The sequence below is a fragment of the Hippopotamus amphibius genome, chromosome 3 (assembly GCF_030028045.1).
Source record: "Hippopotamus amphibius kiboko isolate mHipAmp2 chromosome 3, mHipAmp2.hap2, whole genome shotgun sequence".
NCBI lineage: Eukaryota > Metazoa > Chordata > Mammalia > Artiodactyla > Hippopotamidae > Hippopotamus > Hippopotamus amphibius.
Window position 1 is genome coordinate 55221745 of NC_080188.1, and position 25841 is coordinate 55247585.

General features: G+C 38.6%; 1 protein-coding gene across 1 annotated transcript in view; it reads right to left on the reverse strand.

Annotated features, from left to right (window-relative positions):
* The window catches only part of WDFY3 (WD repeat and FYVE domain containing 3), a 250654-nt gene extending 226760 nt beyond the window's left edge, over nucleotides 1-23894 (reverse strand). Inside the window, exon 1 of the mRNA XM_057728829.1 lies at nucleotides 23565-23894. The gene's annotated coding sequence lies outside the window, so the exon portion shown is untranslated. The remainder of the gene's footprint in view (nucleotides 1-23564) is intronic.
* Nucleotides 23895-25841: the final 1947 nt, after the last annotated feature.

Here is a 25841-nt window from a genome sequence, read left to right on the forward strand (position 1 = left end):
AAACAGCAAGGTAGAGTACCAATGCTTTTCTCAACACATTTTTGTATTTTACTACAATCTACAGATGTCTTAAAGTATCAGAAATTTAAAACGGTATATTATTGATCCTGTTTTGTAATCTTTTGATATAAATTCAGCCAAGGGTAAATGCTTTGATATTTCAGTTTGGATTACAATATGCAATATAATATAATTTCAGGTATCCATTTTATACAAATCACAATTTAAATCACATTTTAGACAGAGTTCTCATTTTGACCCTGACATTTTAAGTGTTTTTATTTCATGCTTTGGTTGCCGCCAACTTAGAATAAGTTAGCTTTATTGTCAAAAAGTTGAATTTGAATGTATACGCACAAAGGTATAAAAACTGAATTTCAAAACTAAATTATATAAATTAGAACACCAGAGACCTGTATTCCAGCCTTGGCTAGATAATTAGCTGTACCTCCTTGGCCTAACTACATCTTTAAGTTGGTTTTCTTATACCTAACATGAAAATCGTGCTGGTAAATTCTAAGGACTTCTGAATCACACTCTTTGGCTTGAAGGTCAATGAGAAAAAAATTTTTCCAGATATCCCCAAAAGAGTTTTAGGAATCTCTTCCCAAGTGTTAAATAAACTAGACAGAGTAACAAAAGGCTAAATATTTGAAAAAAAAATTTTTTAACAAGCAGGGCTATAGCCCTCCTATGGTTTCTCAGGACTCCTGGAAGATCACCTGATGAACAGCATCACACAGGAAAAAAAAATCAAAAGCCACATAAAATCTGAATCACTCTACAATGATGGCCTTGATTCCTATATACATCATCAGAAGGGAACTTCCAGAATCATGCCTACCCAGCTTACCTGAATCTGTACCCTTCTATTGTGCTTTAACTTTTGGAAACTACATCAAAGTCTAACTATTCCACTTTAACATTAGATGTTATGCCCCTACTATTCAAGGACATTGCTCTAGTAAGTCCCATTTCTCTTTCTTACATCATCAATTTCCGAATTTTGTCCTCCCAATAAAGCAGAACCCTTGGTGTATATACATATTTCCAATCATTAGAAAACAAACAATATCAGCAGCAAACCTTCTGACCCCACATACCCCAATTTCTTTGATTCCCTTTTTAGTGAAAAGTCAGAAGAGTTGTTCTTACTCTCTGTCAAGTATTCTTCAGTTCAAACTGAACATACTCCAATTAGACTTTTGCTCCCCAACACAGCACTGAAACTCCAAAGTCACCAATTATATATATATTGTAAAATCTAAAAGCCAGTCAGATCTCCTCTTTCTTGACCTATATGCAGCAATCAACATGACTCATCAAGCTCTGATACACTTTCTTAACCTGGCTTCCACCTGATATACCTTCTTAACCTGGCTTCCAGAACAAAGACTCTCCTAGCTTCTCCTGGTTTCATCCTATCTCACTGGCCACTCCTCAGCTTCATTTGCTTATTTCTCCTCTTCTCCATGATCACTAAAGTTCAAGTTCCTATTCTCTTTCTAACCTGTTAGCAAATACTAGTGGCTCTACCTATAAAACATATCCAGAATCTGACCACTTCTCATCACCTACGCAGAGACTTTGTGTGGTAGTAACTATCATCTCTCACTGGGATTTCTTCCACAGTTTAGTAACTGGCCTCCCAACTTCTACTCTTGCCCTATTTCAGTCCTTTTTCATCAAAGCAGCCAGAGTGATCCGGATAATCTTACATAAATCATATAATGTAATATCTGCACCCAAAATCTCCCAATGGCTTCTCATCTCATAAATGCCAAAATCTTTAAAATAGCAAAAAAGAACCTACACAATTTGGCCCCCAGTACCTCTGACCTCATTTCCTACTGCCCTCCTTGCTATTCCTTATACAGGCTAGGCACACTCCTGCCTCAGAGCCTTTACACTAGCTGTTCTCTCTGCCTCAAAGCTATTTTGATGGTTATCTCCACCTGCCTCACTTCTTTGCTACCTTCAGAACTTTGCTCAAATGGCTCCTGAGTTAACACTTTCCTCTTCACTCTATTTTAAACTGTAACCATTCCACTCCCAGCATTCCTAACACACTTCCCTGATTTATTTCTCTCCAATGTTACTAACATTCATTTACTTCACTTCTATTCCTGTTTGTGTATTTCCTCCCCCCCAAAAACAAAATCTACAAGGGCAAGAGCTTTGTTTTGTTTGGTGCTACATCTTCAATGTTTAGGAAGGGGTCCAGTACACAGTAGGCATTCAATAAACATTTTTTGAATGAAGAAAATAATAGTTACACTCTTAGGGCTACACATGACAATCTTTCTGACTTTACAGAAGAAAATAATAAATAATCAGGGGACAATAGCTAGATTCTTGATGTAAAAGAATCATTCTAATATTTCTTCAATAGCTGAGTGATATGATAATAATAACTCAAAGACTTCAGTAGACGCTGTGCCTGATACTTCTGTAAATTTAAAGTAACCACTATAATAAATGATCCTTCCCCTCAAATTAGGTTTTAGACTCTCGCTGTCCACAGGGTGACATTTATTTCCCATCTAACTGTTACCACATTCAACAATGGTTAGTTTGCAGAGCCGTAACACCAATACATAGGAAAATATTATAAAAATGTTCATTCCAAACTTGTTCCAGACAAAGAACTGAGCTCTTTATAAATAAGGAAAGTCTAAAAATAAATGACATTTTTAAGTGTTTTAAGTATTTTGTTTGGAAATAATTTCAAATTTAAGGACAGAAAAGTTGCAAATATAAGAATACAAAAATCACCCTTATACTTAAAGTCACCAATTGTTAATGTTACCTTCTTTGTTTTGTCACTTGTGCTCATGAACTTCCTTGTACTTTCCCTTCACACAAACACACCTAAGCTGTCTTTTTTTTTTCCCTAAAGCAACTGAGGATAAATTATATATATCATGTTTCTTTGCTCCTTTGCTTCAATACGTATTTCCTAGGAATAGAGACATCCTCTTTCATAACCAGGGTATAGTTACAGTCAGTAATTTGAACAATGCTACAATGTTTGTATTTAGGATCCACTTATTTCATTTGATCCAATGATATCATTTTATAGTATTTTTTCCCCACCCAGAATAGGATCCAGTCTAGGGTCAGATACTGCAGTTAATGTAATATCTAGGCTTATCTTTCTGAAGCTTCCCATTATTTGGAACATTTCCACAGCTTTTGTCTTTTATGACATTGTTTGTTTTCTTTTGGTTTCTTTTTTGAAGAATACAGACTCCTCCTCTTTTTATTGAGTACAATGCTCCTCATGTGGGGTTTGTCTATGGTTTCCTCCAGACTCAGGTTATGTAGTCGGCCAGAATACTACACAGATGACGATATATCCTCTCAGGGCATTGTATCTAGATTCACACGGTACCCATGTTGTTGCTGGATTTCACCAAAGCATAATCCCTATTTTACACCTTGCAAATAATACACACTCTGTGGGGAGACACTTTAATCCTATGGAAATACCCTGCTCCTCATCAATATTCACCCCTAGAGTTTGTTATGATTCTTGTCCTTCCTAATCTTTATTATAGGGGCTGCAAAATGATGATTTTCCAACTCTAGAATTCAGAATTCTACTGTAAGCAAGAGAGCTCTCATCTCCATTTGTTCCTTTATTAGTTTATTATCATTATCATTACGGATAATGAATTCCTATTTTTAATGGTTCATAATTCATTATTATACTTATCGGATGAATAGGCCAGTAGGACCTCCAACAGGCTTGTGACATGCTCCCATTTTTTTCAAAAACATTTTATTTTCTAGGACTTAAAAAAAAAAGATACAGATTTACCTGGTATGTACCCTTGCAATCAGCCATTCCTCTGAGGAACTTCAGTTCCTTTGTGCTGGGAATACTATCAGAGACCAAGATTGGGGAATTAGGTGTGCCCACTGCTCTTTGTCTTTTTCTTGGACAGAACTACTAGAAAATACATGCATGCATATACACATATGCATATAAACATATATATGTTCATACATACATATACATATGCACATATAAATACTGGTTTCAAAAATAATACATTCACAATGATACCTTCAATTCTAATCCATCCCCACAGGATTCATTTTTGCCTTCTCCCAATCCATATTTGTATGTCCCTCCTTCCTCAGGTCCTAGCTTCGACAACCTGAAAACACTTGCTCGATCCATAAGTCACCTAAAAATGACCCAGAGTTAACTTTGTCCATATCACTACAAAAAATAAACTCTTAAGGAAAGACTTCAGGATTTGTTTGCAATCCCTCCTATGGTACCTCTACCTAGCCTTAGGGTAGTCAAAGGTTATGTTAAAAAATTACTTAGATTCACTCTTTCTTCCCCTTCAATGTAAGTATAGTACTAATGTATAATACAATCAGGTTCATTTGTTCTGGTGGTTTAGGATTTTCCCCATTTCCATCTTTATTTTCAATATGGAAGATAATATGCTTTCAAAAGTCAAAACTACATAAAAAGGTATATAGCCTTAAGAAGTGTCATTCCCTCCCGTAAATCTTAGTTCTCATTACCTTCTACTGCCCCTTCTTCTTGTAAAATTAAGCAGACATGAGTGCCTTTTATCACTTCCCATCCCTGCCTTTTTTACACAAAAGATAGCAAACTAAATATGTGTGTTTACACTAACCAGCTCAATCCAGACTGGAGGAAGCTCTTTCCAAAGTAATTCATAAGACCACCAATACCTTGATACTAAAATCAGACAGAGAAATTAGGAGAAAAGAAGACTAGAAATCCAATATCTTTTGTGAACACAGATGCAAAAAATTTTAACAGAATGTTAGCCATATATAAAAGGGATATTGCATCATGACCAAGTGAGGTTTATCCTGGAAATATAAAGCTGATTCAACATTCAAAAATTAACCAATATAATTCACCATCTTAATAGAATAAAGAAAAACCATATGATAATTTCAGTAGATACAAAAACAGCATTCAACATTCACTCATGATTTTAAAAATTCTTAGTAAACAAGGAAAAGAATGGAACTTAAGCTGATAAATGGCATCTTTAAAACGAATACAGCTAACATCATACATAATGGTGAAAGGCTGAATGCTTTCTGTCTTTAACATTATACTGTATGTCCTAGCCAGGGCTATAAGGTATGAAAAGAAATAAAAGGCAATACTACTATGGAAGAAATAAGATTGTCTTTATGCCAGGCAACATGACTGTCTCTATAGAGAGAAAATCCCAAAGAATCTACAAAAAACAAAACCAACAACAACAAGAAAACCCTACTAGAGATAATAAGGGAACTTAACAAGGTTGTAGTAGACAAAGTCCAATATATAAAGATCATGTTCTCACATATCAACAATGAAACAATTGGAAATTACATATTTATATATTGCCATTTATAACAGCACCCCCAAATCATGAAATTCTTAAGGATAAACCTGACAAACTGTACGCAAGATCTGTATTCTGAAAACCATAAAACACTAACGAGATAAATCAAAGATGATGTGAGTAAATGAAGAGATATACCATATTCATGGATTGGGAGATTCAGCATAGTTAAATTATCACGTCTCCAAAATTCAATGCAACCCCAATCAAAACTCAGGTAGATTTTTTTTTTTTTTTTAAGAAACCATCAGAATGATTATCTGAAGTTTACATAGAAAAGCCAGGAAACTAGAATAGCCAAAACAATTTCAAAACAAAACAAAATTGGAGTACTTGTATTACATGATACCTAGATTTATTATAAAGCCACAGTAACCAAGACAGTGTAATACTGATGAAAGGATAGAAACCTAAATCAATGGAAAAGAAAAGATTTCAGAAATAGATGTAGACATATTTGGTCAATTAATTTTTGACAAAGATGTCAAGCAACCAAATGGAGAAAGGAAAAACTTTTCACCAAATAGTGCTAGAACAACTGGATATCCACATGCAAAAATCCAAAACAAAACAAAAAAATCCCAACCAGCCCATACATCATATCACGTCCAACCTTTAACTCAAAATGGAACACAGACCTAAATGTAAAATCTTAAACTTATAAAACTTCTAGAATAAAACAGTGCTAAATCACTGTGACTCTAGGTTACGCAAAAAAAATTCTAATAGTATATAAAGTGTAAACCATAAAAGAAAAAACTGAGAAAACTGGATTTCATCAAATTAACTTTTGCTGTTCAAAAGACTTTTAAAAATGAAGCCACTGTTTTAAAAATGGGAGAAAGTATCTGTAAAACAAATACCAGATAAAAGACAGGTATTTCCAAACTATATAAAGAACTCTCATAACTCAATGATAATAAAGTAAACAGCCATACCTTGTGGCTTGTGGGATCTTAGTTCCCTGACCAGGGATTGAACCCGAGCCCTTGGTAGTCAAAGCGCAGAGTCCTAACCACTGGACCACCAGGGAATTCCCAAGCAGCCTAATTTTAAAAAGAGCAAAAGATGTCAAATCTTCGGGGCTTCCCTGGTGGTGCAGTGGTTAACAATCCACCTGCCAATGCAGGGGACACAGGTTCGAGCCCTGTCCGGGAAGAACCCACATGCCACGGAGCTGCTAAGCCCGTGCACCACAACTATATAGCCTGCGCTTTAGAGCCCACGAGCCACAACTATTGAGCCCATGTGCTACAACTATTGAAGCCCACGCACCTAGAGCCCATGCTCCACAACAAGAGAAGCCACTGCAATAACAAGCCTGCACACTGCAATGAAGAGTAGCCCCACCTCTCTCACCAACGAAGAGCAGTCCCCACTCTCTGCAACTACAGAAAGCCCACACGCAGCAATGAAGACCCAACACAACCAATAAATTAATTAATTTTTAAAAAACCCCTTTAAAAAGAAGTCAATACTTCTAAAAATCCAGATGTAGATGGCAAACAAGCAGATGAAAGGATGTTAATACCATTAATTATTTATGAAAAACAAAACCACTTTGAATAATGCTATGAAAATTAGCTTTTTGTAGACATATGCTTTCACTTTTCTTAGATATATACCTAGGAACAGAATTTACAGCTCATAAGGAATAAGTTTAACTGTATAAGAAACTAACCAACTGAGCGGCTATACCATTTTACCAGCAACATATGAGAAGAAACTTCTAGTTGCTCCACATCCTCATCAATCTTAGCAATGTCAGACTTGATTCTTAGCCATGCTAGTAGGTGTGTAGTAGTATCTCCGTATGGTTTTTTTTTTTTTTTTAGTTTAGCATTTTTTTATTTTTTTATTTTTTTTTTATTTTTTATTTTTCCGTATGGTTTTAATTCACATTTCCTTGATGATGAGTGATGTTGAGCATCTTTCTATGTGGTATGTATTAGCCATCCATAAGCCCACGGTGAAATGTCTGTGCAAATCCTTTGCCCATTTTTTGACAGGGTTCTTTGTCTTATTATTAAATTAGAGAGTTCTTAAGATATTCTGGCTCGAATGCTTTGCTGGATACATGTTTTGCAAATATTTTTCCAGGCCTTTGGCTAGCCTTTTCATTTTTTTAATGGTAGAGCATGTTCATTTAGAGAAAATTCATTGAGCTGTACACTTAAAATTTCTTCACTTTTCTTTATGCATACTTGAATAGGTTTATTTAAAAAGAGAGGGAAATAGATAATGGATGGTTCTTTGAAAGGTGACAAAATCAACTAGTAGTCTGAAGATGAAGAAAAATGGTCTGCAAATACTAAAAACTGGAAAATACATCCATATACTCCTGTTTCAGAGCCCTTCATAGCATCAGGGTCCTATCAAATGCCCAGACATGAAACCTAAAATTAGCAAAAGAAAATAATATGTTCAAGGCCTCTCTTCTGCAATTCCTTATTGCAATTCAACCTCTGAATTCTAGACATTTCAGATTAGGATATATTATACTTTTTGCTAATTACAGTTTTAAGCGGAAACTTTATGTTGATGAGAAAAGCAAAGAGATTCAACTTTAGTGTAATTACATAAAAAACTAATTCATGCAATGACTTTCAATAAGCATCTGATTGTCAAACACGTGCTAAAAAAATTTTAAACATTACATATACTTAAAATAGATAAGCGACAAGGATTTACTGTATACTACAGGGAACTATATTCAGTATCTTATAATAACCTGTAACGGAAAATAACCTGGAAAAAATATATATATGTAACTCAATCACTGTGCTGTACACCTGAATCTAACACAATACTGTAAATCAACTATACTTCAATTTAGAAAAAAGTTACGTATGCTTCATTGGCAGCACAGATAGCTTTATATGTAAGTACTGTTTATTAGTACTTAGTCATCCCAAAATTCTCTCTCCCAACATTATAAGAAACAAAAATCATATGCTGGCATCTTTCATATTAATAAAAATACATGCTTAGTAGAATATAAAATGTCAGGGAGAACACATTTTCTGAATGAAAACAATAAAACTGCTCTCCACCACAACACCAACTCTTCTTTTCCCCTAACCCATGCCCCAAAGATAATCATTAACAGTCTGGTATGCACTTTTTAGACATTTTCTCTGCTCAAATGAGTATATATAGGTACACACACATACACACATGCCATCACAAACACAGGATATAGGGCATTTTAGAATTCTATTAACCAAAAATTTTTTAAGTTTTTAAATGAGGCCTTTATGATTAAGGAACTATAAAACATGAAATCAAAAGGGGAAAATATCTGAGTCAAGTAAGACAAAAATAGGTTAAAATTGAATACAGTCATTGGATGTGACTTGAAATCTTCCTTAAGTTTTGAGAACTTACAGAATATATTATTATTTCTGTTGTAAATGCTTCTTAGACTAGCTGGAGTGCCTATAATCTTTCTCTTTTCTATGCCATCATCAATGGCCTTGCAGAAAAAGATCAAAGAAAAAACTAATAGGGAGATTTAGGGAATGGCTATGTGAATGAACCTCTCACAAACAGGGCCGCAGTCTAAAAAAATTCCTCACCAGAATCCTGCCACTGCCAATCAATGCAAACAAATCAAAATATAAAGCCTCTTAACAATCAGGTGGACGAGAAGACCCTCATCCTAGATCAAGTCATACTCCCTCTCTAGCCAGCCTAGTCCTTGCTCAATGGTTTCATGAAAATAACCACAACCAGGTGGCAGGAGAAGCGTTATGCAAGGAATCAATTACACTGACTCACTAAGACTGACCTCACTGCCTCTACTATTGAGAAGCCATTTGCCGGAGTCCCTGACAAGCACTACTTCTTAGCAGGCATGAAGCCCCTTCGATTACAGAAACTGTGATGGCCCATCCTGGCTGTAAGAGACACCAATTCTGAATTTGCCTGTGCCAGCACCACTATGCAGGATTAACTGAATGCTTCCTATAAATCACATGACCTCAGATCCAGGAATTCGCTTCAAATGGCAACGAACAGATGCACATGGCCTCGTTAATCTTACCAAATAGACTCTCATTCAGACACAGCTGTCCCCACAGTAGGAAGCAATGATTATATCTGGAAGTTGGATGTAAGAGTTGCTGCCAGAGTTAGAACTTCTGAATTTGGGGTGCTGTCCCGCAGGGTACAGAATGGGCTCTGAACCATCCGCCGATATTGCTGCCTCCCATCTCCAGGATATACTGGATGTGGGAACCAAACAGCAATAGTGGAATGGTGTCTTTCCTGCTCTCAAAATTTTGCTTTTTTGTCTTAGGAACTCTGGAATCTGCTGACCTAGAAGTTTTACTACCCAGGAAAAAAAATTCTTCTACCAGGAGACAAAATAACTGTTTCACTCTACTGAAAGCTGAGCTTATTGTATTCAGTTTGATTTCCTTGCGACAGTAGAAAAACAAGCAAAAATGGAGGCTACAGGATGGATTAAGAACGACTGTCCATGACTACCAAAGGGAAGAGAGGCTGCTATTCCACCTCTGGCGGCTAGGAAGACCAGGAGAAGAATTCAGGGCAATCCACGGACGTATGTTCTGGTAGTCGTGCTCAGTGTTAAGGTTAGTAGAAGCCTATCACAATCCCATACAGTCAGAACTACCAGGAGCTCAGACCCCTTCAAGAATGAAGGACTGGGTCAGCTTGTTAGGAGCAGACCTCTGATAAGCCGAGATGCCAGCGAGAGGTACGAAATCTGAAGTGAAACAGGTCAAGGTGTGTGCACTGACGCAATATTAAGGATTGTAGCCACAACTAATTCCTTACTAGTCACTGGTATGTGGTAAGTACCCCCATCTTTCCCTTTAGATACATTTTCTTTTTATTTCCTTTCTCTCAATCATGCAGATAACAGATTAGCAGAAATTAAATTTAAGTTGTAGGGGCTTCCCTGGTGGCACGGTGGTTAAGAATTCGCCTGCCAACGCAGGGGACACGGGTTCAAGCCCTGGTCCAGGAAGATCCCACATGCTGCGGAGCAACTCAGCCTGTGTGTCACAACTACTGAGCCTACGCTCTAGAGCCCAAGAACCACAACTATTGAGCCCGTGTGCCACAACTACTGAAGCCTGCACGCCCCTTTCTGTGGGGATGGCCCCCAGCACACAGGCGCAGACTTCTGGGGTTATGACTATACATCATAACCCAGGTCCTCTGGTTCTGGAAGACACATACCTGAGCTGAATAGGGTTAATCTAATCTAATCATTTCTGGTTGGAAAATAAAAATTGAAAAGGCAAGGCAGAGACTAAATCTTTACAGCGAAGTCACATTAATGGCAGGAGTCTGGAAAGAAAGTATAAAAACTCCTGCCGACGAGTTCCCAAGAGCTGCTCTGGTTTCTTCTGTTCAAGCCCCACTCATTCAATTCATCATTCAGTTTCCAGTATGGGTTCCAAAAAAGCCTTTTGGTCCCCCTTAAGCTGGTATCACCTAACTGAAACCCCAAAATGCTACTAAGACTTCTTCTAGGAAGTAAAAAGGTACGGAAGGTTCTCATTTTAACATCAAATTATCATAATCATATGTTTTCCTTGCTTCCTCTTACCCTGCTCAGAAACTAAACTAACATAATGTACTTTTGCCTTCAGAATTGTGACATTAGAAATCTCATGCCTAACATGCTTTTTCATATCCTCCTATTTTGCAAGAAAGCACATTTACCCCAAAGCTCCAGTCTGTTCATTTTAGCACCAGTTCCCTGTTAAGACATTACTCTGAAGTGTCAGCAGTTCTCTGCATCTCGTGATCCCACGCTAGTGCCAACAAAGCAAAGTGAATGATTACTGATTAACAATGGAAATGAATTCTGTCCTTAAAAGATAATAGATATAAAAAAAATTTCAAGCCTAGTCTGTTTCTGCTTTCCACGTGCCTTGCTTCTCCTGTTACTTATATCCTAGATCACCAATATAGACTTCTGACAGGATACTTAAACACTTTCAGCCCTAATCTTAAATTCTGGATCAAGTCGCTATTAATATTAATTCACCCAGCCTTTATACCCAGATTAGATGACGAGGGTTCCTAACTTGTTCTGATACCCACTGCATTCTTCTTACCTTCTCTGCTGTTCTAGCCCTGTTTGTACCTTAGTTATTGTAACTAGGCTTCTGTTCTGACACTTCTGGAGATTCCTAGTCTGGTCCCTGCCTGGTCTCTTCCTAGTACTGGGACACCTACTTTTGATTACCAGTCCCAACCCCAAGGACTGGTATCTGACCATTATCTAGAGCCCAGTACCCACAGACAGAATCCTCTGGCAGCCAATCACATAAATATATGTATAAATTTATGAGCTCATTCATTAATTTCCCTCTCTCTTTCTCCACAACTCTATGTGCTTCTTCACCTTGAATTCCCATTAGCAATACATTGTACAGATTGCTCTCATCCTGTTCCAACCTGACATGGGCTACCAAAGAGAACTTTTCCTCAACCCCTGTAGTTTACGTGAGATTGGCTCTAACGTGCAGCACTCTTCCAAATGTGGACTCACTCTAGTCTGTCCTGTATAACATGCTTGGCTCCACTCTGAAACTTGGCCATGCTCTGTCCTACCACAAATACAACCAAACTCTATTAAATCTTGGGATATGGTAAAAGTACACAAACTTAACATAATTTAGAAATAAAGCAAATAAACAAAAGAGAAAAATTTTCTAAATGGCATGAATTGGAAACTTTGTAATACAGTGATATTAAAATAACAAATATGATTCCTGGACATTTACATGCCAAATTTTTTTAAACAGATTATAATTTCTAAAAGTAGAGGGAAAAAATTACATTTTGTAACTATATTCTATTATAGCATACAGAAATGACCATTTCATTCCCAAGAGTTCAAGCAGTAATTTCTTGACACAAAACAAATAAGGTACATCAGAGCAATAAAACAGAATATACATCTAATTATATAAATTAGTATCTCTTTTGATCAATGCTAAATTCTTCTTTATGAAACATAATTAAATTTCTAATTCCATCTAATGCCAAAAAATGGGATTCCCATCACTTTCTCCAAAGTCTAGCTTTGTTATTTAATACTGTACCCTCATTAAAGTTGTTTCCCCTCCTGGCTTTCTATACCTTGATTCCTAACTAAAGATCAAGTCACAAATGAGATCATCATGGACACAATGAAAACCTGCAAAGTAGCCCAAGATTCAGGGAATAAAGGTGTGTGTATTTACCTTAGGCCCCTTATAAGCCAAGAGAGCTGCAGTAAGAACAAGTGCAATGGACAATAAGGAAGTCCAAACACTGTGGCTAGAAAGGAAAGCCAATAAAACCTCAAAGAAGATGTTTCCACATTATTTAATAATTATGTTTATAATTATCAGATATAAAATTAACTGGTTTACTAGCTCTTTGAATGGAGGAATAGTGTCTTACCATCTTATTATTTTCAGCACCCAAAGCAGACAGTTAATATATTCTTGTAGAAAGAAAACAAAACAACGAAAAAACAAATCAAGGATTCAGATGGCTAGTAAAAGAATGTCAAATGTACTCATCTTACAGTGTAATAAAGTCACTGTGGAATGAGAACTGCCAGGCAGGACCTCACTCTAAGAAAACCAAGTATGATGTGAGTCCTACATCTCATTGCCCCAAAATACTCCCTACTAGTCGATAAACACGAGGCAAAATGCATCTCACATGATGGATTAATTTCATTTGCTTTTAACTTTTCACCAGGCAATTATTTCCTTCTATTCTAACTTTATATTACTATAACACTTTCCTCAATCTAACACTACGTTTAAATATTTCTCTTGTAAAAATTCACTTTACTACTTGTTTATGTTGGTAGGACTTCTCTATTTCAGGCTCTGGCCAACTTATGTTTTAAATTGCTGTTCATAGACATTTTCTAGTGAGTTGAAGTTCCATGAGGAAAATAATACTGAAATTTAGTTTTAACTGTAACTCCAATAAGCCACAGCATTCTTTACTAGCCACTATGCCATCTTTAAACTTTTTTAAAAATAAAAACAGGACTTTTTTTATTGATCTCTTAATGATAATAGATGACGAAATGCAAAAATCTAACTCAAAACCTGTGCACAGTACTTAACTCTGCTACTTAGAAAAATGAGGTAAAAAAATTTTAAATACAAATCAATGTCACCACTATGTTATGCAAGAGCATTTCTAAACTAACAAAATGCATGAAAGCACACCCAGGTGTGATTACTATCTATAATGCATGCTTGATGACCAAAATAACTATTAGGTCCTGGAATGCAACCAGTCTTCTTCCATTAAAATAGCACTTGCTGAACAGAACTTCACTGGACTGGAATGACACTTTGTCAGATGACATTAGGATATGCAAAGCAACTATTAAACTCTGCACTAAAGTGGGTGCCAACAAGCAGAGTAGGAAGAAGAAAGGCTAGAAGATGGGGATCCTTTTAAAGATCTCTTAACACTGGCAAACAGTCAAAAAATGGCTCATTTCTGATGAACGTATTAGTTGGGATGAGAAAAATCAAAGTGCATGAAAATCTGTAAAGAGAAAAAAGAATAAGCTTTCTAAGAAAGATACAATACTCCTAGCTATGAAAAGAGATCACTAGTATTATCATCTCAGAAAGGCTATTCATATTCAGCACATTTCACCCCTGCCCTCTCCCAACTACACAAGTGCATGTCAGGGCTACAGTGGCCATAATGCCTTTTCAGCAGCTGCCATGTCCTGCCAGAATTCCCCAAACCCTCCTGAAAGTATAAACACCTATGCCAACGCATGTGGTGGTTATGCAACCTAACTCAAGCTGGGAATCACTGAACTTATTTACTCTGGTGACTCAGATTTAAATCTAGGTCTCTGTGGAAAAGGAGGTGAACACAAATGCATGTTATGACACCATTTTTCATTAATATTTATTGTATAACTAAAGCAAACTCAACATTTTCTGCTCTTTTATAAGTCTGACGAAGAAACAAGCTTTCGGAAATGCTTCAGGTTTGACTAGGTACAGGTAGCATCTGCTAGACTGAATGACCCTGGGGAGAACAAGTCCCCTTTACAGGGAACTCTATTTTTCTCCTTCTCTCCCTGTTCCCCACACTGGTGTCTCCACTCACCCACACCGTCCTTTCCCTTCCTTTTCCAGGTTTTCCTTTAAGCCTGCTACCTCTTAGCAATGATGAACTTCACAATATCAATTTTTTACTTCACTCCAAGATAACAGATACTTTAAACACCAGTCAGACTTCAGAAATAATAAAACAGCAATAAATCAGTTTCCATCTTGACCAAAGAGATAACTCATCTCATTTACTTCTGGACTTCGCAAATGAAATGAAATATATAAAGCACATCTGTTATCAATCCAAAAGATCAAATTATCTTTTAAATGAATACATGCTAGGAAAGTCATATTTAGTACAATTTTCATGGTGACCTAGTTGTAAAATGCTTCAGGAACAAAACTAAGGTTTTCATGTTAAAAATATGTTTCCTTCTAAGTGTCTTACTTTATCCCTATTCTTTTTCCTCATTACTTAATAAATTCAGACTAATTTTTCCCAGGAGACCTCATTTGATTCATTGATGGTGAAACTGACTGATTTTATAATTTTCTGTAATTCTGATATAAATAAATCTCACAATTTTCACCAAGGAAATTCTATCAATCCCCCTGAAACTCAGATCAAACTTCATCTTAGGGTCACCCTAACCATTTCAATTAAAAGTAATCTTTCTATTCACTAAGTATTCATAGAACTTCTGTACCCCTCAGACAGACTAAGCACATACTGTTCAATTATTTATGCATCTATCTTATCTACATTATAACATTATTGAGAGCAGAACTATCCACATCTTAAACATCTGTGTAGCTACCAGAGTACTCAGGACAGCACACAATAAAACATTTAATAAATAATTAGGAAAAAAGTATAGAATTATTAATATACATTATAGCATCATTTGAGAATCTATTTACAGTGTATTATAATTTTGGGAAATAAGAACTAGGTTCCTTATATTTGGTCTAATTTAGTCACTAGGCTAAACAAATAAATCAGGTTAAATAAAATTATTAGGCAATCAACAATGATATTTCTAAAAATAACTGAGTTTATTTTTATTTCATACTTATTTACTTAACTATGGCATTTGTCATCTAAATCACTGTGTTTTAATGAGCAGTGTGCCACAGGAAAAGAACCTGGGCTTTAGAGTCAGAGAAACCCAGGCTTTAATCAAGAAGATCTGATTATGAATTTACTGAGGGATTTCTAGGACAAAGAGAATACGGAAACATAATAAAACATATATTATCATTCTTCCACTTGATAATGAATAGTCTTAGAATTCCTAGGAGTGACAGTAAACATTTATTTTCTTAAGACTTACAAAATTTTCTGACAACATGCTTATTACCTAACTACATTCATTCACTCAGTGCTTACTGAAGGCCAATTACATGCCTATGTGTGTGTATTTAGAGAGAGAGTAAAATTTGCTGAAATATATTATACAATATGTGGTAATGTTCTACAGCTGCTTATTCAACTACACTAAAAACACCCCTTCTATTTCTGAAATTTCCTCTATGTTCAAAAAAATGATAGCAGGTACTTAATAAATACCATCCCTTGACTAACTGCCCAATGTTTCATTCTTTATATTCCGTTACTTATTAAGAATGAAAGTTCCCAGTAAGCAAATATAGTAGTAATTTTAAAAAAAAGAGCACAGCAAAAAGAATGCCTTGTGACTGAATTTTACCTGACTAGATCCAGGGCTGTGAGTGACCTACTCGGTAGAAAATAATCAGCCATTTGCCTAGGTACCTGTTACCCTTTTTATAGAAAATTCAGGGAAGAAAGAGACCCTTGGTCTGCTGCCCATGGAAACAAAGCACAGAATCTAACCTCTTCACTCTCTGGGGAGAACAAAAATATCAGCATTCTTGTATTTGTCAATATTTTTCAAGGCTAGCAAGATCACTGTGCTTTCAGTAACGAAATATAAATCAGTATTATACTACAGTACTATAGTCATGTAAGATATTACCGCTGGTCAAGAATAAGAGGTGAATGGTACATGGGACTCTACTATTTTTGCAACTTCCTGTGAGTTTACAATTTCTTCAAAGTTTAAAAATTATAGCAGTAAGGTAATGCAATTTGAACAAATGTTAGGGAAATTAAAATAAGTAAATAAGCTGCTTTTCTAAACTCACTTAAAATGTACTAAGAAATCTGGATATTTTGAGAAGATACTTGTGGAGCTCTTTTTAAAGTGTTGAGTACCATGTATTTAAAATAATCACCTCCTAAGTTATATAATTATAAAGCAAAATTTTACTTAGATGCATTTTTTTTTAGTGGAGGCTTTAGAGCAAGGCAATAAACCTAAGAGATTCTGTGCAGATAAATTAGTGGTTCCCCCTGAAGAAAAAAATAGCAGATAATACAAAATAATTTTGGTATGAGTTTCTAATATCAGATAATGACTGTGTGTCATATTCCTATTTTTCTTAGGCTAATATAAAATTAATTGGCCTCCTTGAAGTCCATACTGGCTGGAGAACAGAGGGACACTGCTAGGAAGAAACATTATACAGGAAGAGGAAGCTGGGTCTGGCAGAGTCATCAAGTATTGAAGATACACCTATTACGCGTCAAAAATCAAGCTGTAACATGATATCTCTCACAACACAGGTACCAATGCTTTAAGAAATAAGGAAAGCTAAAAAGAAGCAGTGTCAGAACTCAATGACCACTATTATCTAAGGGACCTGGAGTAGGAAGGACTGCCAACATCTGAAGAACCAGAGGCCAAACAGGACAGGTGACCCACCCAAAGTAACACAGCTTTCAAGGGGCAAAGGCAGAACAAGAATTCAAATCTCTTAATTTGGGGGCCTCTGAGGTACCATTATAAATAGGCACTTACCTTTTATAAGTAGTAATAACAAATACTTTAAAGGGATTAGGCCACACACAAAAGAATCAAACAACCATAATTTTTATTGTTTTAAAAAAACCCTCATTCAATAGTTTTTTAAACTCCAAAATCAGTACAGCAGCACTTTAAATCCATGTGGCTTCACATGTATCTAGCTGATTTAAAGTTATTAACCTAAGCTTGCAATCTCACCAAAACGTATGGCTACAGTACTAAGTCTCTTCTCTTTACTGAGCAGGGATTCAGTTTTCTTAAGACTTAAAAGTATCTGCTATTGAGTTGGCATAATGATAAGGGTTGCCACAGTACAAGTCTCAAGTTTGCTCGGGCACTACAGCACCTGATCACAAAACAAGGATACATTAAACTTAAAATAAGTAATTGCATTAACACTGTGCCAAGTCATATACTCATATACTATACACAAATAGAAGTAGGTGACAAAAACTTAAAAAAAAAACTTTATGGAAGGAAACTTAAATCTAAGTTGTTAATAATTTTCCTTGATTTAAGAAAACCAATGTGCAAATTTAATACTAAGACCATGCTACTAGAGAAGTAAAGCCAAGGCCCTACTCACACATAACCATTAAAACCAAAAAAAACCCCAACCTCCCCCCCCACCCCAAATTTCAGCACTTAGTGAAGTCACAGTGTAGTTGGTCAAAATACAAATACTATCCCCATTAAATGGGCTAAGATATACAAAGTATTTCATATGCAAAAAAACTGCAGGGCAATCATCACTATACTTGTCACAATGGATTACAACACTATAAAGATCAATAATCCAATATTTATGACCTGTCACACACAAAACAATCTAATGTACACTATAATTTTTTGGCTAAACAAAAATGGAGGGAAAATGACTCATATCACTAAAAGACATTATTTTAAATATTCTGCCTCAAGTGTTACAGCTTCTGTAGATACAATACTTAGTGTCTCCCAACATCCTTCTCCTGCAGGTTCAAAGACATGCAGGTACTGGGGGATCAGAGAGAATGAGAAAGCCTGAGATGTAAGGATGCAGGGATTCGGAGTTACCATTAACAATTTTAGGCTTAAGATGATAACCTAGATGTTCCAGTGCTGAGGGTGTCTGTGCTGGAACATGAGATTTCTACAAACTCAGTGGTGAGCACAAAACCCCAAAGCTCTGCATCAGTACAGTCGGGTAAATACAGACACTCTAAATGCCCGTTCAACCAAAGGAAACATACTACGAAATATCATCGACTTTGTTTCTGATACTAGACTTTTCACACTGTGCAGGGCTCCTGCTTCAGTTGTTTCCAGAAGTGATAGTCTAGACCTTGTGTCTTGTTCGTTAAATAATCATCTTGTTTATTAAAGATTCGGGGGCCCAGTAATAAAGTAGCCTCAAAAATTCCCACTAAAGAAAGGAAGACAGAAGTGTGAATGAACAAAAACATTGTACAATGAACCCTATCTATTTAGCTTGGAGAGAAATTATCGGCATTTCTTTATTATTACATTTGTTTAGAATGAATGAGTGAGTGAATTTCCTAAGTATTTGGCATTTCTTAAGCAGGCAATTGGAGGAAGGATAAGGCCACTGGGAAACACGTTAAGGGATTTGCCCATGGGTATAAGGGAAGGAAAGAGTAAGCAGCGGCTGGCACATGGATGTGCACTCAATCATTCAGCAAGTATTTACTGAGCACCTATTATGCACAGCTCATTGCCCCAGCACTGAATGTGCAGTGCTCAGCAAAACAGACAATCCACACGAGCAATACTGCTGCGTATCTCCTACCCAGTTTTCAATGATTAACCCCATTTTCAGCAATTCCATAATTCAACAGACATTTATCCAGTGAAACAGAAATTCAGAGGTTTAAAAGAAAAATCCAGGACCTCCATCTGAGGGGAGGAGAGAGGCAAAGCAGCTATTAAGTAGCGGTATGACAAAGGGTGTTAAGGGAACACACCAAGTGCTACTCCTGGTAGAAGGACCAGGTTCCAGGCAGGAGAGCATGGCACACTTCAGAAACTTCAAGCAGGAAAGAGAACACTTCTCTGTCCATGCAGAGGACACACTCCAGGCTCAAACTCACTGAGATCAGAAGTCAAAGTCCTGACACTGGCCTACAGGGTCCGTGGGCCTCCACCACCCTGATCTCAGCTCTCAACTCCCTCCAGCCAACCCCCTGCTGTTCTCTAAACACTTCAACACCCTCCTGCTTCAGGGCTCAGCACCTGCTCTTCTCCCAGATCTTAAACTCTCACTCCCTTAAATGCATCAAGTCTCTGCTCAAAAGTCACTTTAACAGAGGGGAACACACATTATAAGATTACGTGAAAATTAGCTTTCTAAATATTGAAAAGTAATGCTACAATTATTCACGGATTAACACTCCTTACAAGATCTGGGATGACTTCAAAGACTACATGATTGAATTATTTCAGTCTATTGTTTTCCCTTTTATGTTCAGGTAAAAATTGAAGAAATGTTTCATAATTTTTTGAGAATTTTAATTCTAAATTTTTCTTAAAGAAACAGAACTTCACCTAGATTTTTTAAAACCACATTAAAAAATGTTAAGAGTAAGTATTAGAATTCTCTAATGAAGCTTTCTTTTATAGAAGCAATTTTAAAAAATGAAAGCCAACTGTACAATAAGAAACTCAAAGAAATCCTTTAAGTGCTACTGCCTTCATATTGATATCATAACCAATGATCAAGCCAAAAAAAAATTATTTAGCAATGTCTGTCATAAACTTCCTACGCTGGTTCAAATACTACTGAAAGTAAGACGTCAAAAACATTAAAGGAGGCCACTACACACATAACAAACAGCTAAAATTTTAATAACTGACAACACTATGTGCCAACAACGGTGCAGAGCAACTGAAATTCTCTTACATTGCTGCAGATAAGAATGCAAAACAGTATAGTCATTTTGGAAAACTGGTATAGTCAGTTTGGCAGTTCAATATAAAGTTACTCATATCGATAAATATACACTTTTCATAGGACCCAGTAATCCTACTCCTCTGTAAAACTTAAGAAAACTGAAAACGTGTTGTGCACAGACCTGAACATAAATTTTGTATAGCAGCTTTACTCAAAATTGTCTAAAACCGGGAACAATTCAAACGTCCAACTCATAAACGGATGAACAAATTGTGGTACCTCAACATAATGGAATGCTACTCCACAATACAAAGGAAGAAATTTAGTGGCGTGCGAGGGCTGACTGGCACAGCTTATGAAAGCCCACTGTTAAATTTTCAGGAGTTTTGAAGGCTGATTTACGTAGCTTAATATGAGCCATGATGAGCATATTTACACTGCAATAATTAGCAGATGCTACCAATCAGGGATTTTTTTCTTTGTAGAGCAGGTGTCACAATGTTTATCAGCACACCATTTAACAAACTACTGATACAGGTGACAACTTAACGAATATCAAAAGCATTATGATAAATGAAAAAAGACTCCGAAGCCTACACACTGTATGATTTCATTTCTGTAATATTCTAGAAAGACAACACAACATGGATATTAATTAGATTAATAGTTGGCAGGGGCTGGAGGTAGAAAGAAGGTATTTACTACAAAAGGGGCAGGAGAGAACTTCTTTGAGTGATAGAAATGTTTCATATGTTGATTGTGGTGGTGATTAGCCAATTGTATACATCTGCCAAAACTTTTACCCTATGTATATTATACTCAATAAACCTAACTACAAAAAAATTAGGAGTCATTTACCTCTAAACTCTTCCATGGATGACAAATGCATCATATACACAAAGGGGGAACTGGAACGTATCAGTGGAAATGTCAGGAAGGCAGATTTTAACTCACATAAATACAAAAACATTAAAAAAAAAAAGTGAAATTGTAATCACAGGAAGTATAAAAAGCAGGGTCTGGATAATCCTGCCAAGGATGCTGTAGAAACGGCCCTACTTTGAGTGTCATTCCAGACTAGTATCATCACTAGAGGTTAGATCACTAAGATCTCTTCCTACTTGGAATCAGTGGCTCGAAAACCCCAGATATTTTGTGGTATGACAACATCAGATCCACTTTTCAACTGTAACAAAACATTAGTGACTAATTTTAACATCAAGCAAATGCTATCATTGACTTAGAGCCCAGGGCAGCCTTGTTAGGAGTGCTGGCTCTGGCTTTAGAGTCTGGGCTCAAATGTTGGCCCACCAGTGGCTATGACTTTGAACAAGCATCTCTCAGTATCTATCTCCCCATCTGTAAAATGGGATTAACATTTTCCTGAGGTTTCAATAAGAATACAAGAAAAATGACTTCTCTGTGCTAAACTCTCAATAACAAACATTTCTTAAACATAATTGCAAGTGAAAGATAAATTATCAAATCTAATCCTAAGAATTTTAATTTTCCAAATATAGATTTATTCTTTAATTATATACCCAGTGGTTCATAATTTTTCCGAAGCCATATCTTCTTGAGAATGTGTTGACTCCATGGACTCTTTACCCAGAAAAAAAAATGCAAATATATGCTACATTCTGCATATGATTTCCAAGGATTTAAGGACCCTCTAAAGCACATGCATGAAATTAAAAATGCCTGATGTAAACTCTTAAAATCACAAAGTTGAGCAGTGGAATTTAAGAATTGTCAAAGCAGAGACTCCAACTAATACTGAAATAGTACACTGTCATTTACTCTTTTTTTAAAAACAGATTTTGCAAGTAAGACCAGAACATCATGTTTCTAATTCATATCTCCTTTTTGCAGAAATTTTAAATTAGAAGCATAACATTTTTTCATGAATCAATTTCAGTTCAGAAAAAGACACTAGTAGTAGAAACCCATATTTCTACCAGCCCCAGAATGAATGGTTCAAAGTGCAACATGCATCACTGATGCTCAAATATCGTAGGAAGGGCTCCCAAGTCAGTGTAATGCAACATGTACTTTTAAACATTAAAAAAAACAAAAAAACAAAAAATTCCTATGCTTAGCATCTCATGTGAAAGTTTTATTTTTCTTTTCAAGCGAAAATTATGTTTGCCTAGACCTATGCACTACTAGCACATCTAGGTTGCTTTTTTTTTAAATCAACATATTTTTGGTTCTGTTTTATGTTATTTGTTACACCGTCTGATGGTGGAAACTGTTCCAGACCTGCTATCAAATAATTACAACCTGGAAATCTGCTATCGCAAAGCAAAAGGTTTTGTTTTTCTTTTTTAATTGTTTGGTTTTCACACTACAAAAACCACTTCCGTGGTCCACCACGGAACAAAAAATAGTTCTTCGTATGCAGTAGCACCATTTTCCCACGGGAAATAACCATTTTTAAGGCAGTGGAAGTCGAGGCAAGGGTTCACGTATATAGTAAACACTCTTTCAATCGGTTTGATCAGATTATTTCAGTAAAAGGAAAACCTAATACGGTAAATCTCGGAATTCAATGTAAAAAACCAGGGAAACGCTGCACCTGAGGATCAAATACTGGCCAGGTCTGCCGAATGGCTTTTGGAGGAAAGGTCACATCTGCTGTTTAAATCCCACGGTAACCGTGAATGGTTGCGATGCCACCACATCCCCCGAACAGGAGAATAAAAAGGCAAACACACTCCGCAGGAGCATCTCTGGTAGCCGCCACAAACGAAGCTTTCCAGCACAGGGCGTGGGGGGTAGAGCAGGGCTCGGGAATAAGCCAGGAGAGGCCCGCAGCCGCGGAGACAGCGCCCGAGGGATGGAGGCCTCGCTCGGCTGCGCCCGGGGGCGGCGGGCTCCGGGAGCCGAGACCCCGCGGGGTCTGGCGGAAGGGCCCCCGACCCGACCCGGAGTCTGGACCGCCAGGTTACGCCCCCACCGCTTACAGGAGGTAACGTCAAGCCCCCACTTCCCCCATCCCCCGAAACACCCCAGCATCGTTCCCCACCGCCCGCAGCCCTCGACCCCGACCCCGACCCGACCGCGACGGCGCCCTCTCCAGGCCGCGGTGGAGGACACAGGCCAGGCCGCCAGCCCTGGAGGCGGCGGCGGCGGCAGCTCCGGGGCAGCGAGGTCCCGGGGGAGGACGGCAGCTGGGCCGCGGCCTGTCCCCAGGGGCAGCAGGCGCAGGGCCGCGAGTGGGCAGCGCCTCCGCCCCGCACGAACAAAGCGGCCGCGGCGCGCCGGGCGCGGGGCTGGGGGTGGGGGGCGGCGGGCAGGGGGCACTCACCGGAGGGCGGGTGGGCGCGGGCTGGCCTGGCCGGGAGCGGGGACCGCGGCCGGCCGGGCTCCGCGCCGGGGGCGCGCGGACGACGGGGAGGGGGCGGCGGGCGCGGCGTCCACGGCGGGGCCCGGGAGCCCCGCTGCGGGGGTCGGGGCTTCGGGCCGGGATCGACGCGGCGGCCGCGGGGTGCGGGAGCCGGTCGGCCGGGGCGTGCAGCCGCGCTAGGCAGCCGGGGCAGCGACGCCGCCGCCTCTCCCTTCTCCTGCCCCGCTCCCTGCTCCCCCGCGTCCTCCTCCTCGCTGGGTCCCCGCCGCCGCCGCCGCCGCCGCCGCCTCAGCCTCGGCGCTTCTCGGGCTTCTCTCCATCAAGGCCGGGCCGCCCCGCAGGGACCATCCCGGAAAGTGAGGGGCTGTTGCCGTTGCCCGCAGCTGTTGGTGGCCATCTTTAATCCTCCTCCTCCTCCTCCTCCTCCTGCTTTCTCCACCTCCCGCTGGCTGCCTGACTGACTGGCTCTGGATCCTCCTCTTTCCCCTCCTGCTCCTCCTACTGAGCCGGCCGCAGAAATTGCAGCCGCTCTTCCTCTTAACCCTCCTGCCTTTCCTTCCTCTTTTCTTACTTCCTTCCCTTCCCTCTGCTTCCCGCTTTCCCCCTGGCTCTTACTAGCTCGTTTCTCCCCCTCTTGCAGGCAGCGATTCCTTCAGCCTGAGCTTGGCCCCCTTTTCACTCTTGTTCCTCTCCGCCTTCTCTTCCAGAGGCACACACTCCGGCTTCCTTCCTTCCCCTCGTCCTGCTCTCAGCTGCTCCCGTTTCCCTCTCTCAACCCCTACCTCTCTCCCGCGGTTCTCACCCTCCTCGGTCCCAGTTTCTCAAAAGACCCAGCTAAGAAAGGACAGCTGGGTTCTGCTCTCCTTAACCCTACACCCATTTGCCGGATGCTGTCAGACAGCGATGGAAGAACGGGAGGCTGCGTTAATTTTACTCTAGCTGGAGTACAAAAGGACTGCCCACGCTAGCTGTTTTACTACGCAGCCTTGAAACTCCTGGATGGTGTCGTGTTTGGCTCCAGACCAGTGAAGGACCAAAACAGTTGAAGAGCCCAGTCTCGGTTGCCTTCCCCTCAGTGACCTTGAACCGGTCGCCTTAAGGTTTTAGGTTTTTTTTTTTTTTCTTTTTTCCTTCCTTTCTGTAAAGGGCATCACTTATACCTTTGCAGTCCTAACACACAGTGTTTAGACCCAATTAGCAAGGTTTGGTAAACCTAGAGCTGCTAAGTGACCATCAATTTGCCCCTCTGTTCTTTGTTCCTAATCAACCCAGTGGACAATTTGGGGCATACTAGTTCTGGCAGTGGAGGCGAACGGAGTCCGCAATTACGAGCGGACTCCCTTAAGCAGGCTATAGAGTGGGGAAGTGGTAATATCACAGTTCTAACGACAAACTTGTTTTTCCCAACACTGCAATCTACAGAAGCCTGTGACTTTCCTCTAATGAAGATGAAGCAGCTGGACTTGCTGTTTGCTTCTTTTTAGCCATTTGGCCTTTGGCAAATTAGACCCATTTGTAAGGATTCACTCACAGATTACTTCAAGATGAAGCATTGCTGACAAATACAGGGGATATTACCTGTGAGCGCTTTGGGGAAGGATCACAGGGGCTATCAAAAAAAAAAGCACCTTGCCCTTTCAGAATAAGTCGAGTAGATGTGTTCAAAGGTTACTCCCTTCAATAGGCCAAGTATGGGGAGAAATGTTTTAAAATGTAGTTTTCTATGTGACTGCAAAGCGAGTAATTTTTTTAAGTTCAAATGTAAAATTATGTGGTAAAACTGTACGTGTTTCAAGCTGTTTGAAAACACTACGTCAAAAGAAACCTAAAGCTATGTTTTAATAAAAAGTGTTGGTATGCTCTGGGAGGCAGGGAGGTGGGGTTCTCGTCTTTTCCTTTCATCCTCGCGAAGTAGCCTGTACCTAGTGAGGCTGCAGATTTCAGCTGCCATCTTTCAATACCAGTCGTTTTTCTATGTGAAATCAACAACCTGTATCAACATATAAAAACTCTTTTAAACCTAACATCTCTGAGACAGCTTTGTATAATACATTTTAGCATCCATTATTAAAAACGAAGCACTTACATGGTGTAAGGCTGTGTGTGTGTCTCTGTGTGTCTGCGTATGTGTTTCTTTTTTTTTTGGCCTTGAGGTGTTTATTCTTTATTTAGATTTTGGGTTTCTACACTTTATTACTAGACAAAATTACCACACAATTCTTCAGTATTTCCTTATAA